The sequence below is a fragment of the Corythoichthys intestinalis genome, chromosome 10 (genome assembly GCF_030265065.1).
Source record: "Corythoichthys intestinalis isolate RoL2023-P3 chromosome 10, ASM3026506v1, whole genome shotgun sequence".
Lineage (NCBI taxonomy): Eukaryota > Metazoa > Chordata > Actinopteri > Syngnathiformes > Syngnathidae > Corythoichthys > Corythoichthys intestinalis.
In genome coordinates, this window is record NC_080404.1 from 57,235,860 (window position 1) to 57,262,795 (window position 26,936).

A 26,936-nucleotide genomic window follows, 5' to 3' on the forward strand; every position below is an offset into this window, starting at 1 on the left:
CGTTGAAAATTCTTGTAAATAAATGCATAAATCCCTGAATTCTTTATAGATATGGACGTAAAACAGTCTTGATTCTTGGTTATAAGCAAAAACGTGCAGGTAGTATTCATTTTACATAGTTATGCGAAATATAATGCCAATGCTCTAGCGGCTAATTTCTCCCATTGATTTTTTTTCATGTTTCAAAATGCATGCATGGTACGAAAAATATAGTAATTACCTTGAATTCTTGAACAAATCACTCCTGAGACAATCCAGCCTGTTTGTATGTGGTACAGTTTTCGTACTTTTTCAACCTAAATCCGGCGTTAGTTTGCTGCATGTGTCGCTGCGACCGGCAGCGAATACCTGAAGCAGATTGTGGGATGGCCCCCGACTTGAAGGTGTGGCGCACTGAAGGTTGAACCTGACTCGTCAATCATTATGAAGTCTATGGTCTCCAGTTGGATTCAAACCCGCGTTTCCCGTGCAACAGACCGGCACGGCGACCTCAGGACTATACTTCCGAATGACGTTAGAGTCATGAGTTTCCTTATAAAGCAATCGGAACCCACAAGCATTATCTGTCTGCGCAGTAAAACTTGAAAGAGAAAAGCAACTGGCAACAAAACTGACAACAAAAACATAGGGATTGTCTAAGAGCGTATTGAACACACATAAAAACACGAGATTGCGGAAAGGGGGACACAAAAAAGGTCCGTGACGGTAGATCGGACTCAATGAAAAAATTTTAAAAAACTGAGGGTAAACCGCGGTGGGAGGCAGACAAACAAAAAAAAAATACAAGGCAATGATGCAACTAGCAACAAAGGGATACACAAACTGCCAAATGGCAGTGAGTCAATATCCCTGCAAGCTGCCTAGGATTGGTATAAAGACACGCTGATCAGTTGGATTTGGAAACAGGTACGACGTTGGGAAGTACCGTAATCCCACAGCTCTGTAACATAACAATCTGACCAAAAGCAGAATGTGACAAAAGCATGCCAGTCATCATACTAGCTTCGCTTGCTAGCTAGCACAGCTATTCTCCCAGTCCAGCCCAACTGCATCATCACCCCCGGTGGGCATTGCACGTGTAAAACATGGCACCCTCTGTAGGTCAAAACGTGTACTAAATATTATAGATTTTCAAATCAGTGGCAATAATATATGTGTTTCTAATAACATATTTTGGTAAAATTGAACAATTATGGCTTATTAGAGCCTACAAGTCTAGGTTTGAGGATCCCTTTAATTTTATAGTGTTATAGTGTGTTACAGCGTTACGTTTGAGCGATTTGCTATGAGAATTGTAAATACATTCATAGCATTTAAGCTAGCAGACTTTTGTGAAGCAAATTAGGCTAATTTAATCAACTAAATTGACATATTGATCAGACTAGATGGAAGAAGACTAGATGGAAGTTTGAACATCAATTGTTTTGGGTCAAGTGTTTTATAAAGGCTGAATTTTTGTGAATTATATTTAAAATATTTCCATAATTTTCCAAGAAAAAGTGGGTATGGGCCACAGTTGACCCAAAGGCCATATTTTGGACACCCACCTTGTAAGGTATTAAACACTATCAAGCACTTTTAGATTAAATAAATATTTAGCTAATGTATATGTGTCCAAAACATTTGTTCAATGATAACTCCACAGTTCCTGAATCAAACAAACTTTATTTATTTTCTACTTACATTCATTCATTTTGTTGCCGTGGCAAAAGGTTTCACACCCAAACTTGATGCAGTTGTAAAATTTCCAGTCTAAAATTGAAACATCATCAAACGTAATTAAGCCCTTCAGTTCATTTCACTCCAAATAGATGCAAACCATATGTCCGAGAGCCGGGTCCCTTTTCAGATAATTTAACCAGTGCCAGCATCGTATTGATGCAAGTCAACTCAGTGATTGGCTCATTGGCAACGCTGCTCGCCATGTTATATCACCGCATTCCCTCAGACGATTTCAATTAACTTTTAACACCGACGAAACTATTACACACACAGCCAGCGGCTCTTCAACTTGCAACTGCGGTCCAAGTCGCAAACAGTGTGGTCATTACATAGGAAAATGTGAAACCGCAAAATATGTGTTTCTATTGGAGAAGAGAGGGTAGAGATCACTACACTACAAGCAAATTACACCATATTCGTCTGCACATTACAAAAGGAATGCTGAAATATCACTAATTTAAATGGTGACTTGCTGTACTTTCAACTACTAACACTTTGAAAATGTATGTGTTAAATAGTAAACTATGACAGCCATTTGAGAATGGAGGGGAAGAGTCACAGCTGGTCATGGTGTAATTTAAACGCATGTAATTCAAACCTAAGGTTACACATACAGTAGGTAAGTACAGGTAGTCCCCGGGTTACGACGTACTCCACTTATGCGATTTCGACTTTACTTTGCCTCCAGTCATTTTTTTTTTAAGTCATATGAACTGTACCTTATTGTACACTGCTGGCCAAAAATATTGGCACCCCTGCAATTCTGTCAGATAATGCTCAATTTCTCCCAGAAAATGACTGAAATTACAAATGTTTTGGTAGTAATAGCTTCCTTTATTTTGCTCGCAATGAAAAAACCACAAAAGAGAATGAAAAAAAAGATTAAATCATGATCATTTTACACAAAACTCCAAAATTGGGCCAGACAAAAGTATTGGCACACACAGCCTAATACTTGGTAGCACAATCTTTAGACAAAATAACTGCGAACAACCGCTTCCGGTACCCATCAATGAGATTCTTAAAATGCTCTGCTGCAAATTCAGACCATTCTTCTTTGGCCAACTTCTCCAGGTCTCTGAGATTTGAAGGGTGCCATTTTCAGGTGTTCTATGGGATTCAGGTCTGGACTCACTGCTGGCTACTTTAGAAGTCTCCGGTTCTTTCTCTCAAACCATTTTCTAGTGCTATTGGGTCATTGTCCTGCTGGAAGACCCATGACCTCTGACGGAGACCCAGCTTTCTCACACTGGACCCTGCAAAATTTGTCAGTAGTCTTCAGACTTTATAATACCATGCACACGGTCAAGCAGTCCAGTGCCAGAGGTAGCAAAGCAACCCCAAAACATCAGAAAACCTCCGCCATGTTTGACTGTGGTGACCATGTTCTTTTCTTTGAAGGCCTTGTTTTTTTCCCCTGTAAACTCTATGTTGATGCCTTTTCCCAAAAAGCTCTACTTTTGTCTCATCTGACCAGAGAACATTCTTCCAAAACGTTTTTGGCTTTCTCGGGTAAGTTTTGGCAAACTCCAGCCTGGCTTTTTTAGGTCTCTGGGTTAGAAGTGGGGTCTTCCTGGGTATCCTACCATAGAGTCCCTTTTCATTCAGACGCCGACGGATAGTACAGGTTGACACTGATGTACCCTCGGACTGCGTGACAGCTTGAACTTTTTGGGATGTTCGTCGAAGTTCTTTATCCGCCATCAACAGAATTTTTCGTTTAAATCTCTCGTTAATTTTTCTTTTCCGTCCTCATCTAGGGAGGTTAGCCACAGTGCTGTGGGCTTTACACTTATTGATGACACTGCCAACGGTAGACACAAGAACAATCAGGTCTTTGGAGATGGCCTTAAGATTGCCCATGCTTTCTCACAATTTTGCTTCATAAATCCTCAGATAGATCTTTTGTCTTTTCTTTTCTCCATGCTCAATGTGGTACACACAAGGACACAGGACAGAGGTTGAGTCCACTTAAATCCATTTTAACTGGCTGCAAGTGACATTTAGTTATTGCCACCGCCTGTTATGTGCCACAGGTAAGTAACAGGTGCTGTTAATTACACAAAATAGAGAAGCATGACCTGATTTTTCAAATGGTGCCAATACTCTTGTCCGGCCCATTTTTGGAGTTTTGTGTAAAATGATAATGCTTTTTTTTTTTTTTTTAATTCTCTTTTATGTTTTTTCAGTGCAAGCAAAATAAATGAAGCTATTACTACTAAAGCATTTGTAATTGTGATCATTTTATCTGACAGAATTAAAGGGGTGCCTATTTTTTTTGGCCAGCAATGTGAGTAAAGTTATTACATAATACAAACAAGGTTGCTTATAAGTTGGTGGGAACAATTTGAGCATTCTGAGAAGTTGCTCGTCCTTACGCAAACCTACGCCCTTACCTCTAGCAGCAACAGTGAATATGATAGAACTCATTTAACATGGCTGAATCCAGCTGTTCCTTATTTAGACCAACATAAGCTAATGCTTTTTTATGCATATAAATAGTATTTCGTAGCATTTAAGCTAGCAAACTTGCTATGCAAGTTAGCCGATTGTTCTTTTGTACTTAGATTGTCATTTATTTAAATTTTAATACAATTTGAGGCTAAGCTCAGGTATTTGAATTTATTTTTAGAGTGCAATTCTGCATAGTTTGAAGAAACATTTGGAAATTTTGTGCTCACGTGACGCTAGCCAGTTTTTCAATTCCTAAAATTGATTCTGCAACGCATTAAATGTTTCTAATCCGATTACTCGATTATTCAAACTAACAAGTTGATAAATTATTCGACTACCAAAATAATCGATAGCTGCAGCCTTACTGTTTATTACTTGTTTCGTAAAATATTGTATATATGATATCTCCATATCGTGCGATAAATTGTATCGTATCATGAGTTACTCATAGGTTCCCACCCCTACTCATGAATATACAAAAACGCAATGTAAATATTTGTACAGTGGGGCAAATAGGTATTTAGTCAACCACTAATTGTGCAAGTTCTCCCACTTGAAAATATTAGAGAGGGCTGTAATTGTCGATATGGGTAAACCTCAACCATGAGAGACAGAAATGTGGGGGAAAAAAACAGAAAATCACATTGTTTGATTTTTAAATAATTTATTTGAAAATATGGTGGAAAATAAGTATTTGGTCTGTACCAAATTTTCATCTCAATACTTTGTTATGTACCCTTTGTTGGCAATAACAGAGGCCAAACGTTTTCTTTAACTCTACACAAGCTTTTCACACACTGTTGCTGGTATTTTGGCCCATTCCTCTATGCAGATCTCCTCTAGAGCAGTGATGTTTTCGGGCTGTCGTTGGGCAACACGGACTTTCAACTCCCTCCTCACCCCGTGGCGTCAAAATGATAACAAGAACGGGGAGCAACAATCCCAGAACCACACGGAGGGACCTAGTGAATGACCTACAGAGAGCTGGGACCACAGTAACAAAGGCTACTATCAGTAACACAATGCGCCGCCAGGGACTCAAATCCTGCACTGCCAGACGTGTCCCCCTGCTGAAGAAAGTACACGTCCTGGTCCATCTACGGTTCGCAAGAGAGCATTTGGATGATCCAGAAGAGGACTAAGAGAATGTGTTATGGCCAGATGAAACCAAAATAGAACTTTTTGGTAGAAACACACGTTCTCTTGTTTGGAGGAAAAAGAATACTGAATTGCACATACCCACTGTGAAGCATGGGGGTGGAAACATCATGCTTTGGGGCTGTTTTTCTCCATAGGGACCAGGACGACTGATCTGTGTAAAGGAAAGAATGAATGGGGCCATGCATCAAGAGATTTTGAGTGAAAATCTCCTTCCATCAGCAAGGGCATTGAAGATGAGACGTGGCTGGGTCTTTCAGCATGGCAATGATCCCAAACACACAGCCAGGGCAACAAAGGAGTGGCTTCGTAAGAAGCATTTCAAGGTCCTGGAGTGGCCTAGCCAGTCTCCAGGTCTCAACCCCATAGAAAATCTGCAGAGGGAGTTGAAAGTCTGTGTTGCCCAACGACAGCCCCAAAACATCACTGCTCTAGAGGAGATCTGCATGGAGGAATGGGCCAAAATACCAGCAACAGTGTGTGAAAAGCTTGTGAAGAGTTACAGAAAACGTTTGGCCTCCGTTATTGCCAACAAAGGGTACATAACAAAGTATTGAGATGAACTTTTGGTATCGACCAAATACCTATTTTCCACCATGATTTGCAAATAAATTGTTTAAAAATCAAACAATGTGATTTATTGTTTTTTTTCCCCCACATTATATCTCTCATGGTTGAGGTTTACCCATATTGATAATTACAGGCCTCTCTAATATTTTCAAGTGGGAGAACCTGCACAATTCGTGGTTGACTAAATACTTATTTGCCCCACTGTATATGCCGCAGTGCTAACTTGATCCATTTGAAAATTGTCTTGAGAACTTGTATTGTGAACTTAACGGTTATGGAGGATTCTGAGGCTCAGAATGCTTCATTATGACACTAAAGAGTCACGTGGCGGGAAAATCTCGCACACCCTCATGATGGATGGTGTGTTTGCAGACGCCGCTGAGCTATGCACCCCATTATTTCCTGGGAAAGGAATGGATGTGCAAGGTATGAGGTAGAGATAAGAGATGATTGACTAAACCAAAACAGAAGTCCCTCATCAGTGGCAGTCAGCTGACATTATAGTGCAGCCATTGTGGGACAGCCAAATGACGGCAGTATCAGGAAGTAAGAGGATGTGAATCCTTTTAAGTGAGGTATAGGCGAGGAAAAAGTAGTAGTCATTAAGAATATCTCCTGGATATGTTGGGAGTCATCTCCTGCAGAGATCAGCTAGTTCAAACCTCCACAGGGAAGGATACTTGCCTTCTGCTGCTGATAGATAGGATTTGTAAAGGTATGAAACACGCAGACAGTCAGACACTGTGATTCTCAGAGCGCATCCACCGACTCGCACTCACAAACAGTGACGGATAGAGCAAAACTGGCAGAGATAAAAAGGACAGACATATCTCATGCCAATTTGACTCAAATGAGAGATGATTGGGGGAGCATAAACAGACTTCTGCACTAGCTAGCTCAGTCGAAAATGGATATCTAGAGCATTTCTTCCACAAGAATAGATGGCTCTGGATCAGTGGTCTTTCAATGAGGGGAAGCCCAACGTGTGAGTGCTTTGTTTTGTTTTTTTTAAACATGTCCTGTTCAGCTGCTTGAAACTGAAAATTGGAATCGGAGTGCCCAATTGGTCCGAACAGTTTTAATGTGTCACATGGGAGTATGATATGCAGATAGACCCAGGGTTGCGACGTACTCGATTTACGCGATTTCGACTTTACGACTCCAGATTCTTGTCCGACATTTTGTCTTTTTTTTAGTCACATGAACAGTGGCGCCTCCAGAAATTTTTCACAGGGGTGGCCAGATGGGGCCACTTAAAATCTTGGGGTGGCCAAAACTAAAAGCTATAATTTCAAGTTTTCATTATATTATTGCAGTAAAAAGGTCAGGGGAAAACTATCAGAAAAACTTAAGGACACGGCTACTGATATACTTTGGTGTATTGTGTAATATTTGATGTTACTAATGATTTAATGTGCATAGTCCGTAACTGTGCAGTCAACATTTTGAGTTCCACAACAATTCTGTTTTATTGTGTTATGTATATTTTAGGCATAAGGTGTACATTTAACTAGGGCTGTCAAATGATTAAAATTTTTAATCGAGTTAATCACAGCTTAAAAATGAATTCATCGTAATTAATCACAATTCAAACCATCTCTAAAATATGCCATATTTTTCTTTAAATTATTGTTGGAATGGAAAGATAAGACAAGACAGATATATACATTCAACATACTGTACATAAGTACTGTATTTGTTTATTATAACAATACAATACAACAAGATGGCATTAACATTATTAACATTCTTTCTGTGAAAGGGATCCACGGATAGAAAGACTTGTAATTCTTAAAGGATAAATGTGAGTTTGTATACTGTGACTAAATATTGCCATCTAGTGTATTTGTTGGGCTTTCGGTAAATGATACTGTAGCGACTTAACTGTTCTGCCCAAATGCATGATGGGAAGTGGTGCAACCACGACTGTGTGTGGTTGCTGCAAATGCCATATCTTCTCTGCGTTGGGTACACTACAGTACTTACTTAATAAAAAGATCGACTCCTGTCATTCTTCCCCACGTCACTTCCCACAATATTTATAGTTGCTGTGGGAGAGATGACAAAGCTTTTGCCAATTAAAAGCATGGCCCCAATGAACGCTTTTATCTACTCCACTCACTTGACACTGCCTCTTATCTCTGTATAGAAGTAAAACGACGCCATTGTAGGCTGTTTGTGGCAATGCGTGAATGAGTCGTACTGCGCATGCATTAATTGCGATAAATATTTTCACGTGATTAATTTTTTAAAAATTAATTACTGCCCGTTAATGCGATAAATTTGACAGCCTTCATTTAACAAAACAAAATAAATGCATTCATTTGGAATGAAATGCATAACTGATGCTCCAACAATCTAACGATATACTGCCAAGTGGGGTGGCCAACCAATTTATAGGGGTGGCCACGGCCACCCCTGGCCACCCCCTGGTGGCGCCACTGCGCATGAACAGTACCTTATTGTACCCCGCATGCAACGAATGCTATTGTCTTGACAATTCTCATAGCAAATCACTCACACATAACTCCACAAACTGTAGCTGTAAACTTAATTACAAATGCATACACAAACATATATTAGTTGAAACAACTTACAGGCTTATGTGGGCTGAACCAGAGAGCAGCTAGCCTTTATGCATGTCAGACATCCGAGTCTGCTGCTTTTATTCAGGGCGACAGTCCAGCCAGACTCAATGCTGCCACCAGAGGGCAGTGTATCCTCCATAATTAAAGAAAAACTTCAGGATTTTTGATATTAGGCTTAATTTTCGAGTTATCAGGGTTTAGTTAGTTGAAGTTGATTTCAACAAATTCCTTTTCGTTTGCAAGTTATTTGTTAGTTTGAGAAGAAGAAACTAGAGTGCCCGAAGTCACCACAAAAATCTCAATTTTTCGCGACTCATTTTAAACACAGCAAGTGTTGCTAGGATGATTAGGAAAGTCTCCGATTCAACTCAGAACAACCAAGTGAAAATTGAAAAATGCCTCCCGCGGATGTTAATATGTCAAGAATTGCCCATTTCACTGTCGCTCAAAAAGGGATTCCGCCTCAGAAAGATCATCCAATCATCATGCAGAGAACCAGCCGGGCTACGCGAATAAATGAAACGCAAGCCGTATCGTAAATAGAGATAAGAAGCTAATTCTTAACAAAAGTTGAACGCGTTTTAGGACATTTACAGCAGGTCCGAGACCAAAAAGTGGTTTTTGCCATGTGGCTTTTTTGTTGCCATGGGGCAAAATGGATTTTGCCATATGGCATTTTTTTGCCATGAGGCAAAATTGATTTTGCCATGTGGTATTGTCTTTTGCCATGTGTCATTTTTTTGCCATGTGGAATTTTTTTTTGCCATGTGGCAAAAAGGATTTTGCCATTTGGAATTGTCTTTTGCCATGTGGCATTTTTTGCTATGTGGCTTTTTTTTGTCATGTGGCAAAATTGATTTTGCCATGTGGCATTTTTTTTTTTTTTTGCAAAGGCATTTTTTTGCCCTGTGGATTTTTTTTTTTTTTTTTTTGCCATGTAGCAAAATGGATTTTGCTATGCAGAATTGTCTTTCGCCATGTGGGATTGTTTTGCCATGTGGCAAAAATAAATTTGCCATGTGGTATGGCCTTTTGCCATGTGGCATTTTTTTGCCATGTGGCAAAATGGATTTTGTCATGTGGATTTTTTTTTCCCTTCATGTGGATAAATGGATTTTGCCATGTGGAATTGTCTTTTGCCATGTGGCATTTTTTCCATGTGGCAAAATCCTGCCATGTGGCATTTTTTTCCTATGTGGCTTTTTTTGCCATGTGGCATTTTTTTCCATTAGGCAAAATGGATTTTGCCATGAGGCAGAATCCATGCCATGTGGCATTTTTTTTGCTATGTTGCTTTTTTTGCCATGTGGCAAAATGGATTTTGCCATGTGGAATTATCTTTTGCCATGTGGCATTATTTCCATGTGGCAAAATGGATTTTGCCATGTGGAATTCTCTTTTGCCATGTGACATTATTTCCATATGGCAAAATGGATTTTGCCATGTGGCATTTTTTGCTATGTGGCTTTTTTTTTTTGTCATGTAGCAAAATTGATTTTGCCATGTGGCATTTTCTTTTTCTTTTTTTTTTTTGTCATATGGATTTTTTTTTTCTTGCCATGTAGCAAAATGGATTTTGCTATGTGGAATTGTCTTTTGCCATGTGGCATTGTTTTTCCATGTGGCAAAAATAATTTTGCCATGTGTTATGGTCTTTTGCCATGTGGCATTTTTTTGCCATGTGGCAAAATGGATTTTGCCATGTGGCATTTTATTACCATGTGAGTTTTTTTTTCCCTCCATGTGGCAAAATGGATTTTGCCATGTGGAATTGTCTTATGCCATGTGGCATTTTTTCCATGTGGCAAAATGGATTTTGCCATGTAGCAAAATCCTGCCATGTGGCATTTTTTGCTATGTGGCTTTTTTATCATGTGGCAAAATTGATTTTGCCATGTGACATTTTTTTGCCATGTGGGATTTTTTTTTTGGCCATGTAGTAAAAAATGGATTTTGCCATGTGGCATTTTTTTTCCCATGTGGCAAAATGGATTTTGCCATGTGGCATTTTTCCAGTGTGGCAAAATATATCTTGCCATGTAGCACATGGCAAAATCAATTTTGCCACACCACAAAAATAAATAAATAAATAAATAAATAAATAAATAAATAAATAAAAATTGCCACATGGCAAAAAAAATGCCATATGGCAAAGAATGCCACATGACAAATACCACTTTGGTTTCTTGCAGTCTCTCCATGTTTAATCAATGAATGTATACATTTGATGACTTATTTTTGGACATTTAGGTGGAAGCTGAGCTACCCTTGCAGTTTTAGTTCAATCGCTTCTTCTCTGGATATTGGCCAAAATCCCAGAAAAAAAGTGAATCAAAGAGTATCTTTTGCACTTCTCCTGACTCCTCCTCTTTACCTTGATTACCCTTTTATTTTATCACAGCTCATTCCACTTTATCTCTGGTTTTATATTCATTCCGGCTTTAGATTACCTGATCTGTGGAAGCAGACAGGCGGAAAAGTCTTGGGTAAACTCTATAAAACATGCCAGTCGAGTCAGTTCACATTCGCACTGATTTTGATAAGACAACATTCAATATCTGGAAGAACAAAGACCGCACGTACCTTGAAATAAAATTGCTGTGGCCTTTAAAAGACCTCAGAACTTGATTGTTTTATGTACATCCTTGAAAAAAGTTTTTTAACTGACTTATAACTAATGCTATTAATATTCACGAACCAAAGGAGACGGCAAGAACCAAAAGTGGTATTTGCCATGGGGCAAATAGGATTTTGGCATGTGGCTTTTTTTTTTGCCATGTTGCAAAATGCATTTTTCCATGTGACATTTTTTATTGCTATGTGGCAAAATGTATTTTGACATGTGGCATTTTTTGTCAAGTGGCAAGATGTATTTTACAATGTGGCATTTTTTTATTGGTATGTGGCAAAATGGATTTTGCCATGTGGTATTTTTTGGCCATGTGGCAAAATCGATTTTGCCATGTGGCGTTATTTTGCCATGTGGCAAAATTTATTTTGCCATGTCGCATTTTTTGACAAGTGGCAAAATTAATTTTGCCATGTGGCGTTTTTTTGTCACGTGGCAAAATGTATTTTGACATGTGGCAAAATTGATAGAGATGTCCGATGACCCAATCGATCGCGTCATTTTCAAAGTATCGGAATCGGTGAAAAAAATATCGGCTATGCCTTTTTTTAATCTATATATTTTTTTTTTAATGAAATCGTTTTCTAATTGTATTTAACGTTACAGACATAATATGTTACACTCATCCAGAGTCTTTAGTTTAGGCTTCAGGTGGGTTATCAAATTTATCCCAATAACGGCGGTAATTAATTTTTAAAAAAATGTATCACGTTAATAAATTTAACATAATTAATGCATGCGCTGCACGACCCACGGACGCATCGGCGCGCTCAATCTGTAATGGCGCCATTTCACCCATTTAGAGAGATAAAAGGCAGCGTAAAATGAGTAGAGTGAATTTTGGCAGCCTTCGGAGCCCTTTTTTAGTTGGCTAGAGTACAGCAGAAATACAGTACTGCATATTGAATGTACTGTATGTTGAATGTATACATTTGTCCGAGTTTTATTCATTTTTTTCTTAATGCATTGCCAAAATGTATATGATTGGGAAAAATGATCAGGAATGAAAAAAGCAATCGGATCGGGAAATATCGAGATCGGCAGATACTCAAACTAAAACGATCGGGATCGGAAGCAAAAAAACATGATCGAAACAACCCTAAAAATTTATTTTTAGATGACTAAAATATGACTAAGACTAATCAGTATTAACGTCCAAAAGACAAAGAAGACATTTAAACGGGCTGCCAAAAACAACGCTGAGACTCACCCTCCTTTGTGAGCTTTCCTTTTAGGCCACTTACTTTAATGAGTTCTGCATTCTCTATAAATTTGGATTCACTAAATCAAAAGTTGAATCTGGAAAAGTTAATATTCTCTAGGAATTAATTGCTATTTTTAAAAAGGTTTAATCTGAAAAATGACGACATGATGAAAAATTCTGGCACATCCATTCATTGATTTGATGAATGCATTTACTTAGGGAGACTAAGGGACTATAATCATGTGGGGACACAGAAATGTACAGTTGTGTGTCATCTGCATAGGCAGTCTTATAGGACATAAGAGCTACATGACGCCTTCTTATCATGGAAGCCCAACGTGTGCGTCATGCAACTGACTGAGCAAGATTGACGCTGACAAGCCCACATCTGCACCACCAACTCTCGCAGTAAGTTCTCCCAGACGGTCCAGAACAAACGGCGGGAGGCCTTGCCCCAACACAAGGAACACCAAAGAACGCCCGATATCCAACTGATAACACGATGGCTAAGACTCAAAGAGCCCCTTTGACGCTGAGGTGGCAAAATCCACAACCCCCATCCTATCCTAAACCCTAACCGTCCCCTGACAACATTAACTCCCGAATCCTCCTAACCAATCCACAAACTGTCAGGGCTGGACTCAAATGCAGAGTTTTCTTGGTTTACAAAAATGATTTATTTAACAATGTCTCTCTCAAGGTAAAGGTTGTTCAACAAAAAAAACAATTCACCAAGGAAGGCAAAAACATTGATCAAAACCACAAAGTAGCAAACAAACTCAAAATGATTACGATGGATTCAGGATCAGACAGTATAGCACAACAAAAGGTCACTCCACTGTGGAAGGCAAAAATATTATCATAAACACAAAGTAGCAAACAAACTCAAAAATGCTTACAAAAGGTTCCCAATCAGAATTTCACCTATGGCTTTGGACGGACGTGGGCTTGGGTGACACGACCGCAGACGATGACACTGCCACAAAACAAAGAGGAGAGTGACTATATATACACGCAGAAGGTAATGAGGAACAGGTGGAACCTATTAGTGATTAGGGAGGACATGAGGAACGGCAAGTGCTCTGAAAAAGGAGGGAAAGACAAAATAAAGCAGGAAATGACCATGACGCAACAAACCTCACAACGATCTGACAATAACAGACAAAAATCCTAAACAAAGCCCAAGAACACCCTTCTTCTGCCTACAGCCCGCCCTGAGAGCCTTCAAAAGACAATGTTTGACTAATCGTTGAATTTTTTTCAGGAACCTTTTGTTGACTTGTGATATGGTGCCCTTGGAACGAGTCTGCCTCCTCGCCTGAGTCTGTTTCGCCTTGCCGTTTGATGGCTGTCAACCTGAATAAATTGTCAACTTGTGCTTCGAAGCCTTTTTCCAGCTTTCAAAATGGAGTCAGTACAAAGGGTTAAGACCAGTACTTCTCAAATAGTGGGGCGCGCCCCCCCGGGGGGGCAGAGTTATGCCAGGGGTGGCGCATGTGACCTCGGGGAACATGCTTTTTTTTTTTCCCGCCGTACTAGAATAAAGTGTACTTGCACATCCACTCAGTGGGTGGCAGTGACGCTCTCATTTTCAAAGTGCGCGCTGTATTTTTGAAGTAAGAGCTGCGCGCCGTTTTTGAAAGCCGTTTTCCGGCCGGACTCACGCAGCGACCCACTGTCTTCTCCAGTTCTCACGTGTCCGCCCGAGAAGTGCCATTTTCGGCTTGGGATCATCACGATGACCGCCCTCACCTACGGTTCTCCCTCGGCCGCCGAGCATGCGCTTTTTTTCGGGCCGTCTGCCTTTTGGCTTTGACATTTAATACAGTGGTAGATGAGGAAAGACCACTGTTTACTGTGTCTAAAAATATATATAATATATATAATATAAATAGCGGACAGCCGGAAGCCAAATCAAGACGCCACTTAAAGACATTAGAGCCCAATCTCATTGATAAGCTGCTTGGTTGTTTTTCAGCGAAAACGTGCCGAATATTGCCAACAATCGTCCCGCTTTGTCAGTGTTATATTGTGGCATATTGTCCTCATGAGTTAATGTTTCTAATGAATTTGAATGTTATTATTTACTGATTTTATTTTTCAGTATCAAATGGTCAAAAATGTACCTTGAGTGTATTTTTAGTTTGGATGTGACTTTTTTTTTTTTTTTTTTTTTAATTCAGGCAAATTGATGTGCGTTAAGTCTTTTCTGTTACAAACAAAACAATGTTAACAAAGTGATACTTTATAAGTTGATCTCTGTTATTTTCTCTAAGAGAAAGGACACAGTGTGAGGCAGAGGCGTACTTATAATAGTAATATTATAGACAAATTATACTATTTACAGTGGCGGCAGAGTTTGGGGGGGGTGCGAAACATTTACGTCTTCCTTGGGGGGGGCATAACAGAAAATAATTGAGCAGCGCTGGGTTAAGACTAAGGTGACTGCGCGGAGTTTGGCCTTTTGGCCGGGTTGTCGGGTGTCGCCGGCCTGGGTCATTGGATCTGTTCGGTTCGGCTGGCGTGGTTCCCGCAATCTGGCTAGAAGATCAGATTCCTTCACCCCCCACATTGTGTCCACCGGAAATACAATTAGCTAATGACATCATTACGAAATCATTACGAAATCTGAAAGTCAAAAATTTGATATTTGATATTTTCTGCATCCTTTATGGTATACTGGGGACGGGTTTCAATGAGCTTCGGCTTCTCCCGTCAGCCCTTTTCTTTTCGGGTTTAATTAATCGTAAACACATATGCTGTATGTTTGTTTGAATTTGTCATGCCTGAAGGGAAAATAAATAACTAAAATAAAATAAATTAAAAAAAAAAAAAAAAGATTCCCATTCTCCGTGGCAAGCAGCTGAACAGGACAGGTAAAAAAAATTACCATATTGGCCCAAATATAAGACGGCCCTGATTATAAGACGACCCCCTCTTTTTCAAGACTCAAGTTTGAAAAAACACTTTTTGAACACCAAATTCATTTTTATAAAGAAAATAATTACAGTACATCTGAAACAAATGATTATAACAAAATATTTGAGAGAAAAAGCATGTTATTTTGCCTCATTCAAATCTTAATATCTGAACATTTAAATATGTGAACTAAAGTGCAATCACATTCGTAAATGAATGGCTTAATAAACCAATCTATTGTGATAAAACAACAAAATTGCAATAACGGCAATAACCAAAGTGAGGTCTAACTGTAACTGTAGCCTTGAAACAAATCTGAATAAGGAAAAACATTGCAATAAAATAATGCAAACTAGTTCAACTTGAGACTAGCTGAGATCTGTCCTGACTAGGCCTGTCAACAATAACGCGTTAACGACCATGATTAATCTGGAAACATTAACGCATTAAAAAAAAAAAAAAAACGCAATTTACCGCTCACACTAAGTTTGGCCACAACTGCCTCCCGTAGTCCCACACGGTGATGTTTACATTCTCCGCGCGGCAATGCAGGACAAAATGCAGCCAGCCATGATGAGTGAGGATGATGACCCAGGACTGCTTCACGGCAAATTCCGTTTTAAAAAGCTCCCTAATGGAAATCTGGATAAAACAAAAGTTGTGTGCACATACTGCTGCAATGAACTGTTCTTCCATCGAAGCACAACGAGCCTAAAGTACCACCTTCGGGCAAAGCATATCTTCGCTAGTGTTAGCAATGACGCTAACACCGCAAAAACAAGCCGCAGTCATCAAGCTACACTGGCAGAGTGCGGACTCGGACTTGTCAACAAAACGACAACAAGTAGGTTGACTACTGCTATCGCTAGATGGGTAGCCAGAGACGGTAGACCCATTAACTTAGTCGAAGACAAGGGCCTTGAAAATCTCATCCAGATAGCATCGGGTGACCCAACATACAGAACACCTTCACGGGCAACTATTGCCACAAAAATTCATGAACTTTTTGAAAATGAAAAGGCAACGAAAGTGGAGCATTTAGCCAGAGTTACGTTTGTTGCACTGACAGGAGACCACTGGACAAAAAAAAAAGGGTATGACTGGCTCACTTAAGCAGTGTTTCTAAACACCTTTACACACATTTTAGGGTAATGTTTTTCAGTTAAGTGTGTGAAAATTGACAAATGATTATTATTTTTTTTTAATCTCACACAGCTTTCAGGCCATTTAGTGTAAAACTGCAAATGCTGCATTTATTTGTGTGAAATGTTGAATTTAACAGACAAGTTGTTTACCCATTTTTTTTAAACACTAGCTATTGTTACTGTATTGTGGTTGTCTTCTCTTTAAGTTGGCAGTTAATTTTGGGCAATATGCCACATTGAGCCACATTGTTAGTCTGACGCACTTTTATCTGTTAAACTCTTTTCTGTATAATACTGACAATTTATTTTATTTTATACAACCTGAGTTGTTAAATAAAATTTTTAAACTATTTGGTTAAGTATTAATTCAGTCATACATCATACATTTCATCTGAAAACAAATTTTAAGTCAATTATAGTATTTTCCTAGATTTATTTTTCCTGAAGAGCAACTTTATTCATCCAGTGGGAAATGTGATTAATCATGATTAATCACACAATTGACATATGATTAACTCGATTAAATTTTTTAATCATTTGACAGCACTAGGGCTGTCAAACGATTAAAAATTTTAATCGAGTTAATTACAGCTTAAAAATTAATTAATCGTAATTAATCGCAATTCAAACCATCGATAAAATATGCCATATTTTTCTGTAAATTATATATATATTCTGTAAAATAAATTGTTGGAATGGAAAGATATGACACAAAATGGATATAAACATTCAACATACGGTACATAAGGACTGTAGTGGGCATTTCACTCTACTGTCATTTAAATCTGTCTATGCTGTCCTCACTCTCAAGCGTCTACTTTTTCCAAAGCTAGACAGCTAGTGAACGACGCCTTAATAATCAGACTTCTTCCTTTTTCATCTGATTTATTAATAAAATGGCCTCAAACCATTGTCCTCTTTAGACCGTCGTAAAACTACTACAAAAAAGCACACAAGCATTGCATTAGCATCAACGTTAGCTTAGCACGCTATACAGGTTCATTAAACATAAACAAAAAGCGTCTCATACAAAAAATAGAACATTTCGCTTACTAACAAAATATGTACATTTTTTACAACAACCATACTTACGGACAAATCTTGTCCAAGGATCATATAAGCACAACATTACAACGTAGGCGTCAGCCCGAGACGTCGTGCAGCCATATTGAAGTGGCAAGAAAACAATAAACCATGTCGCAAAGTGACCACAAGAGTTCGCTGTTAGACAGCACAAAAAGCCTTGCTGTAAAACTTACCAAAAGGCAGAATGCTGTCTGAGCGGGGCATGTGTGTTAATTGCGTCAAATATTTTAACGTGATTCATTAAAAAACTTAATTACCGCGCGTTAACGCGATAATTTTGACAGCCCTAGTCATGACAGAATATCGCTCCAGTGATATCTGGCACCATCTAGCGTCGTGAATGGGTATAATGTCTAGACTGCGAATATAAGACGATCCCCATTTTTTCAGTCTTATTTCAATGCAAAAAAACACCGTCTTATATTCGGGCCAATACGGTATTTAATTTTTTTTTTTTTTTTTTTAAGTTTCATTGGCCTTGACATGTGTACGTAGGATACGTTTAGTGTTTGCCACAAAACGCTCACTGCCATCACTTGTAATTAAGAGAGAACAATATTGTTATTGAAACAGCTGTCAGGGTCCTCTTTTAGTTGCTTGATAGTAATTTATTTAACGTTTTGACTGTGAGGAGGAGTTAGGCTGGACATATTCCACCCACTGCTCACACAGCAATTGCTAGTGTGTTTGTGCACGCCCTCTTATGTTTACGTACTGGAGGGCCTCCTGGACGAGGACATCTGCTGAGCTAATAAACAATAATCTTGACAAACAGTCACTGTCCGGTCTCTCAGCCCACCCTCATCATCACACCGGTGAAGAATCCATCACCGGCCGGGCCAGGGACATGACTGACAGAGCTTTGGACCACTGGAATGTACGGTGCTGGAGCGCAGCCCAGCTGCTAGAGGACACAATGATTCATGGTCAGAGGGCAACTAAGACAGAACAGTTGAGGAAATAAGCGCTAACCAACAACACAGCCCGACCCTTTATTGATACACAAGCTGGAAAGAATGATGGACCCCTGCCAAAAGCTGACATTGCTTTAGGGTTATGATGATGATGATGTACGGCCGCCTCTGACGGTAACTATGCCCTTGCCTAGCGACAACAGAGTGATAACTAAGATGATGATGATAAACATAATGAGAGCAAAGCTGTCCAAGTGACTGCAGTGATAATGAAAACATGGCTGTTATTTTGTGTTCTGATGAGTAAAGAAAACGTCGTTGAAGATGTTAGAAAGCAGGCAATATACACGTGACTCAGCTGCTCTAAATCTGAGAGAACAGTAAACCCACCGTCTTGCGAGGTGTAGAAAGGTCGTGTCACTAAATAAACAAAACAATAATGAAAACAGCTCGTCAGATATAAAAGATTTTCTGCCCTTTGACATAGCAACAGATGATGAGAAGCTCGGCAGCCCCAGATTGGCTCTGTCAATCACCACACACCAAAAAAACTGCATGAAATACTCGACATGTGCACAGGAAAAAAAGGAGGAAGCAATCTTAGATGAGTGGGATGGAACACCCAAATATGGGTACATCTTCTATTTCAGAGGGGTGCCACTTACATTGGTATGAAAACGTATCTGAACCTTTTGGAATTTCTCACCTTTCTGCATAAAATCACCATCAAATGTAATCTATTTTTTGTCAAAATCACATAGATGTAAAAACTGTGTTTTAACTAAAACCACCCAAAAGTTGAGAGGTTTTCATATTTTAACAAGGAGAGTAAGCAACCAATGACATAAGGGGGATAAATAAGTATGTAAACCATTACATTTAATATTTTGTGGCTCCCCATTTGGCAGCAATAACTTCAACCAGATGCTTCCTGTAGCTGCAGATCAGTCTGCCACATGATCAGCAGTAATCTTGCCCCATTCTTCTCTACAAAACTGCTGTAATTCAGTCAGATTCCTCGAATGTCTGGCATGAATCGCTGTCTTTAGGTCGTGCCACAGCATCTCAATGAGTTTCAAGTCGGGACTTTGACTTGGCCACTCCAGAAAGTGTATTCTGTTCTGAAGCCATTCTGAAGTTGATTTACTTCTGTGTTTTGCATCATTGTCTTGTTGCAGCATTAGATTTTACTGCAAAACATCCTTTTGAATTCATTCTTCCCATAATGATTGCAAGTTGTCCAGGCCCTGAGGTAGCCAAACAGCCCCGAATCACGATGCTCCCTCCACCATGCTTCACAGTGGGGATGTTGGTGAGCTGTTCCATTTTTCCTCCACACATAACGTTGTGTGTTACCCCCAAACGATTCAACTTTGGTTTCATCAGTCCACAAAATATTTTGCCAAAACTTCTGCGGGGTGTCCGAGTGCCTTTTTGCAAACATTAAAAGAGCAACAATGTTTTTGTTTTTTTTTAGACAGCAGTGGCTTCCTCCGTGGAGTCCTCCCATGAACACCATTCTTGGCCATAGTTTTACATATAGTTGATGTGTGCACAGAGATACTGGACTGTGCCAGTGATTTTTCTAATTCTTCAGCAGACACTCTAGGGTTCTTTTTTACCTATCTGAGTATTCTGCACTGAACTCTTGGCGTCATCCTTGGTGGACAGCTACTCCTTGGGAGGGAAGGAACAGAGCCAAACCCTCTCCATTTGTAGACAACTTCTCTGACTGTCAATTGATGAACATCCAGACTTTTAGAGAGGGTTTTGTATCCTTTCCCAGCTTTATATAAATCAACAGTCCTTGATCACAGGTCGTCAGACAGCTCTTTCGACCGAACCATGATGCACATCAGACAATGCTTCTCATCGAGACCATTATTACCAGGTGTGTTTTTTACAGTGGGCAGGGCAGCTTTAAACCACTCATCAGTAATTGGGCATGCACCTGACTTAAAATGTTTGGTAAAAATGGGTTCCAATTCCTCTTCAAGTTTGCTTAGGCAGAGGGTTCACTTACTTATTTTTCCCCCTTCTGTCATTGTTTGCAAGCTATCCTCATTAAAATATTAAAACCTACAAATGTTTGGGTGTTTTAGTGAAAGCAGACACTGTTTTTTCATCTGTGTGATTTTGACAAAGATCAAATCACATGTTATGGTGATTTTTGAAATATGAGAAATTCAAAAAGGTTCAGATACTTTTTCATACCACTGTATATGTGAAATTATTAAAAGGACCAGACCAAAATGACATGTTGGTTCTATATTGTTTGCTCACAGTCAGGGACAATTTGCACTTGAATATTGTAAGCAGAAAAACAGGCTTGCATCCAAAAACAACAACAAATAATGACTGGTCATTAACTCTAATGTCATGCACAGTCACGGTGTGAAATGACAAATCAAGTAATCTAAATAGCATAAATATCAAGTAGTGAAACAACAGTAACCGAAGAAATAGTTCGCACAGAAAATGAGTTTTCTTCTCATTATTTACATCGCGAGTGCCACAATACATGCTAGGAGGCATGAGACTGCTCTTATTGGTCTGTTCCGTCCGCAAATGTCAATGGGTAATTTCTTACCGCACAGTTACTAAGAGTGACTTTTTCATCAATGACCTGCCAGTGTACTGCGGTCAATATAGCGATAAGGCTAACAGAAAAAAAACACAGGTTGCACTGTACACAAGATTTAAAAAAGTAAATAAGCGACTAGCAGCAAGTGGTGATGTAGTGGTAACATAATAGTGTCTATATAACAATTTACAGTACTCAGACTTGATACTCTTGATTCTTGACATGATAGTGCAAATGACAAGTTTTGCATTGATATTAATGTAACAGTGCAAATATTTCATATGCAGTACCAAGATTGAGACAGATGTCTGAGAAGATATTACTGAGTGACATGCATGTAACAATGTTGTGGCATTAGCAGTGCAATGACACCGAATAAATTGGATACAAACCATATTCACCTTCTATATCGTGTCATATCTGGTTTTTGTTTTGTTTTGTTGATTACCGGTAGTACAGGTAGTGCCCGGGGTAAGTCCCGCGTAAGTCGCAATTAACCCTTCAAGTACCCCTAATTACCCCCTAAATCTCAAAATAACTAAGTCAAACCATGTATTACATGTCATACTAATAAAATAAAGCAAAAAAAAAAAAAAAGATAATATGAGGTACGTTGTGTTAATTGCCGTTATATTCAATCGATATTCGGGCTTTACGAGTGAATAGCCTTGCCGAGAGAAAAGGGTGAGAGGGGGAATATCATGGCCGCTCAAGTCGCCTCTCTAAATGCGAGCAGTATTGTTTACGCAATTGAAAAAATAAATAAAACGACTGAAGACAAAATGGCAGACAAGACTCTGGCGTCGTAATCACGTAAATCAGGTACGTCATGACACGGGGACTACTTGTATTGATGTAACAGTGCAAATATTGCATCTGTAGTAGCTAGATTGAAACAGATGTCTGAGAACATAATTACTTCGTGATATGTAGGTGACGATGTTGTGGCATTAGCAGTGCAATGACAGTGAGATTTCTTAATTATAGTCTGAGAATATTCATGAATTAGGCTAATCACTGATATCCACATAACTGCAAAAATGCAACTACCCCAGGATTATTATCCCCGTGTGCGTTATTTTATTTTGACTGAATTCTTGTGAGTTTGTCCAAAGTATGGCTTTTCCTTTGAAGTGTGATAACTAAGTCATTTATGAATATTTTTTTCACTTTCCACCACTCAAAAATGTTCATTGGCATCAGACCTATCTACAAATATAGTTTTTACTTAAAAAAAAAAAAAAATTAATGCCCCCTATGGACATTAATAGCAGTATTATTCTAATAGGATAACTCACTATGCTGTGTATGTATATATATATATATATATATATATATATATATATATATATATATATATATATATATATATATATATATATATATATAATAAAAGTCTAATTAACTAGCTTGAATATTTCATATGACATAGTTAGAGATCCAAATAAGTCCATAAGTCATAACAAGAGAATTTTTATGCATGCCCAGTTTTTACACAATGGCAGTTTTCTGAATCAAACTAAATTCTTGTGATTCTGTCCAAAGTATGGCTTTTCCTTTGAAGTGTGATAACTAAGTCATTTATGAATATTTTTTCACTTTCAACCACTCAAAAATGTTCATTGGCATCAGACCTATCTACAGATATATAGTTTTTATTTTTTAATGCCCTCTATGAACATTAATAGCAGTATTATTCCAATAGCAAAACTAACTATGCTGTATATGTATATATGGCGGAAACACAGACAAGACTGAAAATGCAGTTTCTGCTCTTGCACGCCTCTAGAAAATAAATTGCTGTATTTTAAGCCAAAAGAACTGTTGTGTTTGATAGAACAAAATGTCTATACGCTGCCAGAGAAGATTCCTGGCGCATTAAGTCCCCGAACTATTTTTAATTCGTCCTTTTTACCCTGGAAACTCCTGTTTACAGACGTCGCGCAACCGCTTTTGTTTCAACCCAGCCATAAAAAGAAGCTAAGTAATTATATTTATTAATAAAAATGTCTGTCATTTTAATCTTTTTATATGTTTAATATTTCATTTAAAAAAAAAAAAAAAAAACGACTTTAAAAAATTATTCACTCGCATATTTTAAACTTTTAACAAATTACATCACAATGAAAAAAAAGGCGTCTGTAAAAAACTAACTACATCATAACTATCGGTTAATTGTATTTTTTTTAGGGCAGTCAAAATTATCGCGTTAACGCGCGGTAATTAATTTTTTTAATTAATCACGTTAAAATATTTGACGCAATTAACGCACATGTCCCGCTCAGAAAGTATTCTGCCTTTTGGTAAGTTTCACGGCAAGGCTTTTTGTGCTGTCCAACAGCGAACTCTTGTGGTCGTTTTGCGACGTGGTTTATTGTTTTCTTGCCAGTTCAATATGGCTGCACGACGTCTCGGGCTGATAATGTTGTTCTTATATGATCCTTGGACAAGATTTGTCCGTAAGTATGGTTGTTGTAAAGAATGTACATATTATGTTAGTAAGCGAAATGTTATATTTTTTGTATGACACGCTTTTTGTTTATGTTTAGTGAACCTGTATAGTGTGCTAAGCTAACGTTGTTGCTAATGCAATGCTTGTGTACTTTTATTTTGTAGTTTTATGACGGTCTAAAGAGGACAATGGTTTGAGGCCATTTCATTAATAAATCAGATGAAAAAGGAAGAAGTCTAATTATTAAGGCGGCGTTCACTAGCTGTCTAGCTTTGGAAAAAGTAGACGCTTCGGAGTGAGGACAGCATAGACAGATTTAAATGACAGTAGAGTGAAATGCCCACTACAGTCCTTATGTACCGTATGTTGAATGTACAGTGGGGAGAACAAGTATTTGATACATTGCCATTGGGAAAACCCATTGGCAGTATATCAAATACTTGGTCTCCCCACTGTATATATCCATCTTGTGTCTTATCTTTCCATTCCAACAATTTATTTTACAGAATATATATATAATTTACAGAAAAATATGGCATATTTTATAGATGGTTTGAATTGCGATTAATTGCGATTAATTACGATTAATTAATTTTTAAGCTGTAATTAACTCGATTAAAAATTTTAATCGTTTGACAGCCCTAATTTTTTTGTTACTCTCGCATTTTCCCCAATATGTTAGATGATAAATAATCAATCCAAACAAAGAAAAATTGAAAAAAACAAAAACGTTTCAAAGGGTAAATATGTGAAAAACAACATCTCGACCACTCCTTGATGTCTGCGATATCTGCATTGCGACCCTTTTTATATTACCATGTTTCACCCATAAAATACCCCAAAATCCGGCTGTGGCCATTCGCATCTGTGTCATGACACTCAGTGATACATGCGACATGGAGTTTTTGGATCGAAACAAGGTAAGTATGCGATAATATCTCATTAAAATCATGGCGTCTTTAATTCTGCTCTTGCGTGCTCTCACTTCCAGTTAGGGTTTTCCTGTTTAAATTTTTATTTATTTTTTTAAATGCCCTCCTGTTTAAAATTGTTATTTCCCCAGAAATAGCTTTCTAGTGATGTATCATACATGCATATCGGACAATTTTGAAATTTGGCCAAATAGGGGGTCTCAGAGCGGAACTGCAAGTCACTTGAGTGTTTTCCGCCAAATATATTTTTATTTTTGAGTATATATGTATATAAGGACACAGTCCGGTCAGACCCAACACTGCCACCAGAGGGCAGTGTATTCTCCATCATTAAACAAAATACTTTTGGACTTTTTGGATCGTTATTTTGGGGTACTTCAAGGGTTAATTGCGACTTACACAGAAATCCGCCTGTAGATCTGTTATACTTCCTCATACCAAGTGCAAATCAACCTTCCACTGAGCAAACCAGTTTTCTGGCATTGGTAGTTTACCTACTTGAGTGTGTTTAAGGCTAGGTTCATACTGTTTGTGTTAATGCACAATTCTGATTTTTTGTCATATCGACATAAGTCATGTGACAATGATACATGCTACATGGGGTTTTTGGATCGAAACTAGGTAAGTATGTGATGATATCTCGTTAAAAACATGGAGTCTTTAATTCTGCTCTCACGTGCTCTCGCCTCTAGTTAGGATTTTGCTGTTTAATTTATTTTTTTAATTTTTTTTAATGCCCTCCTGTTCAAATTTTTTCTTTCCCCAGAAAATAGAGATTTTAAGCTATTCCAATGATGTATCACACATGCATATAGGACAATTTTGAAATTTGGTCAAATTGGGGGTCTCAGAGCAGAACTTCAATTCACATGAGTGTTTTCCGCCATGTATAACATAAAGGTCTAATTTGACTATTTCATATGACATAGTTAGAGGCCCAAATAAGTCCGTAAGTCATAACAACAGAATGTCTTTGCAAGCAAATTCATGTTTTGGCCTTTGGCGCCTCCTAGTGACTTTTGGGTGTTAAGACTCTCAACACACAAATTCCTCCATGTTTTGGACTCACCAAAGAAGCGATTGCATCAGTAATCACGGAAAATGCATTGTAACAGATCAGGTTTACACCATTTTTAAAAAAAACTATGATTTATAACGGGAGTCAATGTGCCAGAACATGGCATTATTACAAGAATTTAGTGTGAATCTCCCCAACCTGTTTGCAGTAAGTTAGAAATTGCAGCATGATGCCATTTTGATCTTTCCATGTTTTTACTATCCTGGGGAAATATTTGCTCCCTAGTGTAATTTGTCCAATGCTTTTTCTTTGATGAAACACAGAAAAAAAATTCCGATCGATCGGGTCCGATCACATCATTTTCAAAGTATTGGAATCGGCAAAAAAATATCTGACATGCCTTTTTTAAATATATATATATTTTTTTATTAAATCATTTTCTATTGGATTTAACGTTACAGACAAAATGTCTTACACTCATCCAGAGTCTTTAGTTTTGGCTCAAAGTAGGACTATCAAATTTATCGCGTAAACGTTGGTAATTAAGTTTTTTTAAACTAATCACGTTAAAATATTTAATGCAATTAACGCATGCGCTGCACGACCCACTCACGCATTGTCGTGTTCAATCTATAATGGCGTTGTTTTACGTATATATAGAGCTAACAGGCAGTGTAAAATGAGTAGACAGAATTTTGGCAGTCTTTGGAGCCTCTTTTTAATTGGTTAAAGCCTTAAAATCCCTCTCTCAACAATTAGAAATATCATGGGAAGCAATGTGGGGAAGAACAAGTGGTTGATCTTTTCCTTAACACCCTGTGTTACTTCCCAACGCAGAGAAGATATATCAATTGGTGCCACTATGCACAGTCATGGTTCACTTCCCATCATGCATTTGGGCAGAACAGTTAAATGGCTACAGTATCATTTACTGAAAGCTCAACAAATACACTAGATGGCAATATTTAGTCAGAATATACAAAGTCACATTTATCCTTTAAGAATTACAAGTGTTTCTATCCGCGGATCCCTCTCACAGAAAGAATGTTAATGATGTAAATGCCATCTTGAGGATTTATTGTCATAATAAACAAATACAGTACTTATGTACTGTATGTTGAATGTATATATTTGTCCGAGTTTTATTCATTTTTTTCTTAATGTATTGCCAAAATGTATATGATCGGGAAAAATTATCGGGAATGATTGGAATTGAATCGGGAGCAAAAAAAAAGCAATCGGATCAGGAAATATCTGGATCGGCAGAGATACTCAAACTAAAACGATCGGGATCGGATCGGAAGCAAAAAAAAACATGATCGGAACAAGCCTACTAAAAAACAAATAAAAGCCAGAATATGGAAAAAATAACACCAACGGGTTATGCTGGCAGTGGAAATTGTAATCTATTTCTGTTCTCAGTACACATAAGATTTTTCACAGGGAAAAAAAAACATCAAAATAGAACAAAACCATTGAGATCACTGTCAGTTCTTTTTTGACGTCCCTTTACTTATGTCCTTGTGTTCAGTTTTTGTTCTCGGAGGCAAGATGACAAAGA

General features: G+C 38.2%; 1 protein-coding gene across 5 annotated transcripts in view; it reads right to left on the reverse strand.

Moving 5' to 3' along the window:
- The window catches only part of cdh23 (cadherin-related 23), a 494,731-nt gene that overhangs the window by 425,395 nt on the left and 42,400 nt on the right, over positions 1–26,936 (reverse strand). The gene's annotated exons all lie outside the window — the stretch shown is intronic.